Below are 10,068 nucleotides of genomic sequence, written 5' to 3'. Positions count from 1 at the left end.
TGGGGGTGTGATGTGCTACCTTTAGTGTAAGGAAGGGACGGTTATAAAAATGTATACTGTCAGTCCTCTGTACCTTTGGGTTCCGTGTCCTGGGATGCGACCAATCTCAGACTGAAAATATTTGGGGGAAAAAATTCTGGAAAGTTCCAAAAAGCAAAAACTCGAGTTTGCAACACACTGGCTACTATTGACGTGGCATTTATATTGTATTATATGTTATAAGTAATCTAGAGATGATTCGGAGTATATGTGCATAGGTTTCATGCTAATACTGTGTTATTTTATGTAAGGGGCTTGAGCATTCTCAGAGTTTGGTATCCGTGGAGGGCCAGCGACTGTATTCATGTCTGTACCTGCAGAAAGAAGCCTGGGAGGATAAAAAGGAAACTAAGGGTTGCCTTTGGCCGTTGGGGGACGATGGGGCGCGGATAGAAACGAGATTGCTGTGTCAACTTCTTTTTGGCATTCTGACTGCCAGACTGTGAAATGTATTAGCTATTCAAAACTACAGAATCAAATTAAAAATGAAATAAAATGGAGGGAACTATGCCGACCTCACAGGACTGGTGTGAGAGTGCAGTTCCTAAATGGTCGTGAAGACCTTCGCACAGCACCGGGTCCCTGGTTGGCCTTAATAAATGGTCCTTTTATGACCGCTTTATGGCAGAGACAGCGCTGCTGACCCAGATACACGGCTTCTCTTTGCCCTGGGAAGAGTCTTGTGACCGTCAGGGCCCACGCCTGGGGTAGACAGACCTGCCCATCGCCCAGCTGGGCAGAGCTGGTTCTTAGGGAGGAGCCTGGGCCCCCCTCCCGGCCCAGGGTCTACCCCGCCCCCTCCTTCCGGAGAGCTGGAGGTCGGGGGTGCCGTAGGCAGACTCAGGGGGCCCTGGCCAAGGTCCAGGGAAAAGGAGGGACACTGGGGCCCCGAGATCAATTACTCAGCAGGGAAGTGAGAGGCAGCTCTAGCCACAAGGGGCTCCCAGCACTTACTACCCCTCAGGATCCCCACAGTTGCCCCCAGAGTCCCGGACCCCAGAAAGGTAGGGGGCTGGAACTTTGGATGGGCCAGACCATGGGGCACCTGCTGCAGGCCCCACCCCTCCACTGGCAGGCCAGTGGGGCTCTCTAGGAACTGAAGGGCCGGTATTGGCACCCCACGCCTGTGAGGGGGCTGCCTTTGGGGGGGGATGTTTGCTGACCCAAGAACAAATGACTCCTGCCCTCAGCCCGGCCAGCAGTGCCCTCCCCTTGCCCAGCACTGACCACGGCTGCCCTTTGAGGATGAGGCACCTGAGGCTCGGGGAGGAGGGCACTGGCCGGGCAGAGCCAGGTCCCCTCCTTGGCCTTCCACCGTGCCACTGACGCACCTGCTCTTAGGCCCCTGCTGGGCTGCAGCCATCCCTGTCTCTCCCTCGGGAAAGCTTCCCCAGGGCCAAGGCCCCTCCTGGGAGTGCCTCCTGCAGCCCGGGCCTCTGCCAGGGCGGTGGCGGGGGGCGGGCAGGGCTGTGGCAGGGGTTGTGGGGAGGCTGGGAGCCTCACCACTTATCCCCTCCTGGCTTCTGGGGTGAAGGAGGTGGTGGGCAGGAGTGTCTGGAGCCCTGAGTCCTGAGAGGGTCTCCTCTTCCCCTAGCCAAGGGGAAAGGGGCCCCTGGGCATCTCAAATCTAGGAGGGGAGCGAGGGGCCCTGGAGAGGGAAGCAGCAGAGTTTGGCTTCCAAAGACTCCTCTGTGTGGTCATGTCTGGGCCTGTCTCTGCACCCTTGAACTGGGAATAGGATTGACTCTGAGGATCACATGGGGGGAGGGGAGCTCTTTGTAGAAGGCCAACTGTTCTCAAAGGAAAGGACTCCCGTTATCATGACTATGATTATTGTATGTTCATGTATTATTAAGTAATATAGCCGATTCCCAGTCACAATCTGAGAACAATTCTGTCAAGATTCCTAACCTCCCTTCCCCCTGCAACCCCCTGCCCGACTGCCGGCCGACAGCAGTGTCCTCTGCAAAGCGCCACGCCCCCGGGTGGGGTTCCCCCTAATATTTCCAGCCCGTCAACTGCCGGCCGGCCAGTTGGCGAGGGCATACTGGCTGCTCTTGGGGTCTGCAGCCACTCCTCAAACTGGTACTCACGGCTACACAGGTGCAACTTGGTCCCATTTTCCAGGTGGGACACCTGAGACCCAGGTGATGGCAAACTTGTGCTCGTGGCCACCAGTGTGTCTCTGAACTTGCTCGTTCCCTTGTCTGAGGGCCTGTGAATTACAAAGGAGGGGGGCCAGCAGTGACCACTGGCTCTGATACCAGGTTCTTACCAGGTACCCTTGGGGCAGGGAGACCTGTGCTGCGTTCCCTCCCTCACCCCAGAAGACCACGCCTTTTATTCTGCAAATAAACAGCCTTTCCTGCCCTTGGAATTTAGAGACGCTGGAGGGCAGGGGTTCTCATCCAGGATGATTTGGCCTGGGGGACACTTGGCCGAGACAGGACACATTTTTGTATTCTTGGCTGTCACAGCTTGCAGAAGTGACAGAAGACTGTTGCCAGAAGTGCATCTCTCAATAATTGCACTTGACTTTAGGATCCAAAAACAAAAAAAAAATTTTTTTTTTCCAAATAGTGCCTTTCCTTCTGGAATCGTAAGTGAACACGATAATGGTACCTGTCTACACGGTGATGTGGATTTTGTTACAGAGAACACAGCAGAGGCTCTCTCACCTGTGAAGCCAATGATGCCTTGTGTATGTGCGATCTGCGGAGAAATGCCTTCCCTGCAGACTTCCCTGTAGTCTTCCCTGCAGATGCTGTGGGCTATTTAAGAGTAAATTCTGAATGGTTCTTCCCCCTGTTCTACCGAGAAAAAAAATTGCTACTGGCACCTAGTGCGTTGAGGCCAGGGATGCTGCTAAATGTCCTACAATGCACAGAATGGCCCCAGAAAACAAAGAATTATCCAATACAAAATGTTAAGGAACTGCTCGGGGGAAATGCAAGTCACCTGTCTCTCCCCACCCTCCCACAACAACAAGGATATTAATAGCTGCGCTTTGAGTCCTTTTCTGCCCCAGACACAGGGTGAGGCACTTAGCTGCATTCATTAGCCACCCCCCCGCAACCCCCGCTGAAGAACCCAGAAAGACAGCTTTGTCACCTCCAAGTTAAGGAGGACAGAGAACCACGCCTGGGTATTTGGGTGCAGTGAAGTTGGTCCAAGTGATAGGCCTGTGCACAGGTGTTTATTCTGGCCTTATTCGTAATCTCCCCAAACTGAAACAGCCCACGCGTCCACCAACCCGCGGGCACGGCTCATTACCGGATGCCGTGGTCAGCGGCGGGCCAATCGCCAAGTCACCATTTCACGACTGTAGCGCCGTGTGCCCCGGGACGGCCCCGAAAACATCGTCCTCCAACTAGTGGAGCGGGTGTCCTCTCCCCGGAAACCGGACCAGGCCTTTGTGACAGCTTTGACCCACAGAGGACGGTGGAAGTGCCGTGCCATCCAGGCAGGTAGGTCATAAAAGGAACTGCTTGGTTTTTCCAAACACCAACCAATCCTGTGACTCTCCGACACCAACGGGGCATCCTATGACTCGATTCAACTCCACCACTAACTCCTCTGGATGAGGGCTCGGTCCCAAGAGGTCCCCCCCACTATTTCAGGTGCCTGTTCTGAGCCCCGGGTCCCCAGGCTCCCTCCAGTCTACCTGGATGACTACAGACTCAGGGGTTCCCATGAACCTGACCTCAGGTTCAATAATTCACTGTATGAACAAAGCACAGAACGCAGGAGATCATTATACTCAGGACAGGTGCATCGCAGAGGCTTCAGCTCAGGAAGAGCCCAATGGACGGGGTGCACAAGGCAAGGCGTGCGCAGAGCCGGGTTGGGGTGCAGAGCTCCACACCCTCCTGGAGCAGCCGCCCTCCCCGCATACCTTGTGTACGCCAACCCGGACGCTCCTAGGATCTCACCTTCTAGAGTTTTCGTCGTTTTTTTACGTACACAAGATCGATCCAGCCACTGGCTATTGGCCATTGAACTCTGTCCCCAGTGCCCCTCCCCTCCTTGGAGTCAGGGGTGGGTGGGGTGCAGCTGAAAGTTCCAACCCTCTCATCACTGGTCGGTTCCACCAGCAGCTGGCTAGGGGCCCCATCCTGAGTCGCCTCATTAGCATAAACTCAGGTGTGGTCCAAAGGGGCTTGTTAGGAATAACCAAAGACAGCCCTGTCCCTCAGGAAATTCCAAGGGCTTTGAGCTCTGTGCCAGGAATGCTGGAAGAAAACCAAGCACATTCGTCTTACTATCGTGTTGCCTGGCTCTGTCTCTCGGACCTCCTGACCTGGAAACCTGGTGCCATGCAGTGAGGAAGCCCATGCCACGTGCAGGTGCCACTGTGAAGGTCTCAGCCTGCGGCCAGACGAAACGCAGACGCCTGCAGCCCATCTGTCTGCACCTGCCTCTCCCCCCACCATACACACACACAAGAACCGCCCAGCTGAGCCCAGTTAGCCCTGGACCAGGAGAGATAATAACCCGGGCTGTGAATAATCCATCCCCTGACCAATGGAGTCTGGATGTCACCCACCTGGAGGCTGGGCCTCCTCTCCCTCCATTGGCAGGCGTTTCCTCAGCCTGAGAACGTCATGGTGGACCAAGTGAACCTGGGAACATCTGTCCCTAATTTCTGAGCCAAAGTTTGAACACATGACATAGTATGAGTTTGTGGCGGTGCTTCTCGAAGAAAAGTGTCGACAGGGAAAAGTGGGACTGGGATGTGTGTTAGAATCTCTGAGACTTTTATTTATGTATGTATTTGCTTTTAAGAAAAGTGCACAAGGGCTTCCCTGGTGGCACAGTGGTTAAGAGTCCGCCTGCCAATGCAGGGGACACCGGTTGGAGCCCTGGTCCGGGAAGACCCCACATGCCATGGAGCAACTAAGCCCGTGCGCCACAACTACTGAGCCTGCACTCTAGAGCCTGTGAGCCACAACTACGGAAGCCTGCGCGCCTAGAGCCCGTGCTCTGCAACAAGAGAAGCGACTGCAATGAGAAGCCTGCGCACCACAAGGAAGAGTACCCCCGCTCACCACAACTAGAGAAAGCCCGCCTGCAGCAACGAAGACCCAACGCAGCCAAAAATTAATAAATAAATAAATTTATTTTTAAAAAAGTGCTTGAGGGTATTTTTCTAATTTCAAACCTAATACATGCCCTTTGCAGGAAACTTGACAAACCCAAACAAGGAAAGTAAATCCTGCGTAGCCACCCCACCGGTGGTGTTGGGGAGATTTTGAGGGCGTGTCGGGACAGTGAGACGGAAGAGGTGAAATCAGGGCTGCCCCGGGCAGGCCGGGAGGGACGCGGTCATTGTCGCGGTGGCCTCCATCCCGCTGCACCAGCCTTAGGATGGAAGAGAATGCGGGTCTGGGCCTGGGGTTCCCTACTCCTTAGTCCCCTTGCACTGGTTCTCCAACTGTGCTCCCTGGAACCCCAGGGTTCTGCAGGAAGAAAGGTCCAGCACCCCCCGTGCCCCTATTCAGGGGCACCTGGCTCCTCTGTACCCTGCTCTCGGTGGGTGACACGAGCCTCCTCCCCCTCACGGTCTCTGGAAGGTGTGGAAACAGCATGTCCCGAGGTGGATCTGCTTTTGCAGCAGAAGTGGGTCCTGGGCTCAGCCTCGTCCCGGGAGTGCCCAGCCTGGTCCTGGGGGCCTGGGTGCTCGGGTGGGGGGACTGCTGAACTCCACAGAGTGTGCCAGGCCTCCGGCCCTCACTGGACGAGGGGGCAAGCAGCGACACAGCTGGGGCCTGACAGGAAGCGTGCCCTATGCGCGATGCATGGGGCGGGGGGCGGGCTGCACCCCAGGCCTGCTTCCTCAGCTCCACTTCCCCAAGCGAGAAACCGAGGCCTCGGGGCCTCCCCGGGTGGGAGGCGGGGAGCCCCTCCCTGCTCGGCAGGCTTCCTGCTCCCATGTGCTCCCTTCCCGGGGCAGGGACTCCCTTCCTCGGGAGCCAGCCCATTCTATTTTCAGACAATTGTTGGAAAGCGCTTCCCCACCTCCGGCCAGAGGTGGCTCCTGGGGCTTCCGCTCCCGGCCAGGATCTGCCAGGCACAGTCCCAGCTCTTGGCCCCCAAAGCCGGCTTCAGGCCGGGGGCGCCCGGGGCACCCGTCTTCCCAGGCCGGCCTCCCTGCAGCGGCATCACACGGGCAGATTCCAGGGCCATGCGCTCTGGACAGGACTGTTCATTCCAGGAGGAAATTCCCGAACGTTCCACGTGAGAGCAGATGGGCACCCAGCTGCCCCGGCCCGGCCGCGGGTGTCTGAGTCCCCACAAACACTGACTCACGGCTTTGAAACCCAGTCACCAGCCTGATGGGGCTTCCAGGGCGGGTGAGGCAGTTTCTAAACTTAGGAGACCAGGTAGCTGGGAGCCGACCCCTCTGTGGCCCCTCTGTGGCCGCTCCAGGGGGTACCCAAATCCCACTCCCCGCACCGTGAGTGCTGGGAAGGGCCGGGCCTGGCTGGGCTGGGGACCCCTGACCCGGGCAAGGAGACCTAAGCCCGGAGACACCGCCCGGGCTGGAGCCCAGCTTGGGGCCCAGGTCCCCAGCCGGGAGCAGCTGCTTCCTGCCCAGAGGCCGTTAGACACACACAGCTGCAGCCCTGCCCTCCGCACCCCACCCGGGGGGCCTGGGCTGGTCCCTCTCACCTCTGACTCCCACCTGCAGCAACCCCAGCCCTGGCGCCGGTGGGTTCCTTCCCGCCGTGGAGCCTCGGGGGCCCCGACAGACATGCGTGCCCCTCACGCAGTCGCTAGGTCCGGAGCCTGGGGGGCAAGGCTCTTGCGTGGCTCCGGGTCACAGTAGAGATGACCTGGGACTGCAGGGGTCAGAGGCCTGGGCTTGCCCGCCGGACGTGTCCCTCCAGGCTGAACCCAGCTCCCGACCGTCGTGGCTTCTCTGCTTGGGGTCTCCCTCTGCTCCGGAGCTTTGCACACCTGGTTCACTCACCCAGCCCACGATGACTGAGTGTGGCCTGCGGCCCTGGACCGAGCAGGGGACACACAGGCCAGGTGCTGCTGGGGGCTGAGTCAGGTGGGAAGCAGGCCTTAAAAATGAGACCGGTAGGTAAGTCATAGGATCTCGGGGGCGGCGAGCGTTCTAAAGGGAGCTTTTGGGGTCAGCAGTTCCCATAGGGGACTGGGCTGTGGTTATGGGGGCCAGAATGGCAGCACCTGGGCTTCCTGACATAGAAAGAGCCCGAGCAGAGGCCCTGAGACAGGAGCCTGGTGTGTCCCACAGACGGCGAGAAGGCTGGGGTGCTGGGTGGGATGGAAGGGGGAGCGGCTGGCCACACAGGCTGGGGACCTGCAACTGCCATCTGTGGGAAGGAGGCCCCAAAACACATGCCACCAGGACCCTCAGAATGGACCTTGTTGGGAAATAGGGTCTTTGTGGCTATAATTTGGGTAAGGATCTCGAGCTGAGATCATCCTGGGTTAGCGTGGCCCTAAATCCACCGAGAGAAAAGGAGACATGCAGAGAGGGGAGGCCTGGGAAGCCGGCAGCAGAGACGGAGTACGCGGCCTGAGCTCAGGAGCCTAGGGCCCCCAGGAGCTGGAAGAGGCTGGAGAGACCCTCCCCCAGAGCCTTTGGAGGGAGCGTGGCCCTGGGACACCTGATCTCGACGTCCAGCCTCCAGGACTGTGTGAGAAAATGTCTGTGGTTCTGCCTCCCGGCCTGAGGTGCTTCCCCAGAAAGCTAATGCAGTGGGGTCTCAGGGAGGTCTGGAGACCCTGCATCTTTGGGGAGACTGTGGAATGCAGATTCCTGGGCCCCGTGGGACTCAGAATCCTGGGTGGGCTGCTTGGTGGCCCCTTGCTGCCCCTCTGCAGCGTCTTCCTTTCTCCTGGACCAGGCGTGGTTGATCCTCCGGGTGGACGGGCGTCGTCGTGGGGGACAGTCCTCCGATGCTGCTTGTGCATCTGAGTCCCTGGCCTGCTGCTGCCCCAGAATCTCCCAAGGGAAAGATCCCTCCATCTACCCCTTGACCTCTGACCTCCATGACCCCGACCCCAGCCTTGGGGCTTGTCCAGAACGTTCAGGCAGGCAGGCAGGCTGCATTCTGCGAGGGCCAGGCGCTGTCCCTTGGGGGCACTGCTCTTGAGCACAGCCGCACAGGCGTGCGAATCGCTGTGGGAAGGTGCCAGCAGGAGAGTGGCCGCCACCTGCCCTGGCAGGGGAACCCCTGAGGACTTCACGGAGGAAGCGACTGAGCTGGGAGGCTGCGTTTGGAAGGAAGAAGAGGTTGTGTCCGGTGAGAAGGAGGATGGAGGAAGCATTCCGGGGAGGACCCGCACCGTAAATGCCAGCCTGGACCATGCCTGTCCCGTCCTGGGACAGAGAGGGAGGCTGGGGCCCGAGCAGCCCCTGTGGGAGGATCCCACAGGGCAAGCGCACTGCTCTTCATTCCCTAATGGAAACTTCTTTTTCTGGGACATTCACATAATTGCAAAAATGAACCACACAGAGAGGACGGCTTGCGTGGCTGCCCCGCCCATCCCCGTAACCATGGGGACCACTGGGTGTGTTTCGTTCCAGACTTTTCCCACTTTTAGATGGATGTGGTCACTTCCTACATCCTGGTGCACGAATGGCTTCTTTCCCTTCACCACCGATTGGGCTGTTTCATCACAGAAGGGTCCATGTGGTCCTTTTGCAGAAGCTTCTGAGAAGTGTGCTGTCGGGATGCCCCATGGCTGCACTGATCAGTCCAGGTGGCTGGACACTGGGTCTCCTAGAAGATCAACCTGGTGCCTACATTTCTGCACAGCTGGGGTCAAATCCTAGGAATGGTGGCTGGGTCAGAGGTTGGGCACAGCTCACAGAATGGAGCCTCTCATTAGACGTCCCCCCCTCCCCACGATGGTCGTGAGTTCACACAGCATGGGGGCCGGCTGCCCGCCCCCCAGAGGAAGGCCGGCACTGGGCAGAGTGTCTGCTGGAACCTGGCCCTGGTTTGATGGCTCCCTCTGACGGTCTTCCTAGAACTCAGCTGTCTGCAGCAGCCGCAGCCCAGCTCCCACTTGAAGGTTTGAAAGGAGGGTCTCTCCAGAGTCACCAGGGGCAGCCTTTATGGGGCAGGTTGGGGAGGTCACCAGGAAGCTGATGCAGAGGGGGCATTTCTTGACGCATCCACCCAAACTCATCCCCTAGCGGTCCGCCCACCCCTGTGTCCCTCCCCTCACCTGTCCTCCCCCCACCTGTCTTCCCCTCTCAGGTGGCGGGTACCATTCTTCACTCACTGAGTGTCACCTCCCTTGCTCCATCCTTCATCTATCCTTCACCCTTTCCATCCTCCCCCTGAGCCATCTATATCAGTTATACATTCCCGTGTAACAAACAACCTCAAAACTTAGTGGCTTTGAAAAGTAAGGAAGGGAGGGAAGCAAGGAAGTGTTTCAAGAGTCGCATCAAAAGAAGGCAGGAACCTGCTGGGTGAGGCCCCCGCTGACCAAACCTCGGACAATCTGAGCATCAAATAAATAGTAATAGTAAAGGATTATGATCTGCTGAATAAAGAAGCCAAGCGTCCAAACCGATGGGAAAAATAAGTGAATAAATGGAGAAGACATGACAGCTCTTCCTGACATTAGAATGCCAGCTCAGGAATGCAGAAAGAATAAGGGAAAGAAGAGCACCTCTTCCCGGTCAGCACCATCATCATCACCACCATCACCACCATCTCCATCACCGTCAGCCTCATCATCACAAACCACCATCGCCATCACCATCATCATCACCACCATCACCATCACCATCACCACCATCATCACCATCACCATCATCAGCGTCATCATCATCATCACCATCTCCATCACTGTCATCCTCATCATCACAAACCACCATCGCCATCACCATCACCACCATCACCATCATCACCACCAGCATCACCATCACCATCACCACCATCACCATCACCATCACCTCCATCATCATCACCATCACCATCATCACCACCATCATCACCACCATCATCACCACCATCACCATCATCACCATCACCA

The sequence above is a fragment of the Lipotes vexillifer genome, unplaced genomic scaffold, assembly GCF_000442215.2.
Source record: "Lipotes vexillifer unplaced genomic scaffold, Lipotes_vexillifer_v1.1 scaffold1701, whole genome shotgun sequence".
NCBI lineage: Eukaryota > Metazoa > Chordata > Mammalia > Artiodactyla > Lipotidae > Lipotes > Lipotes vexillifer.
This window is presented reverse-complemented; position numbering follows the sequence as displayed.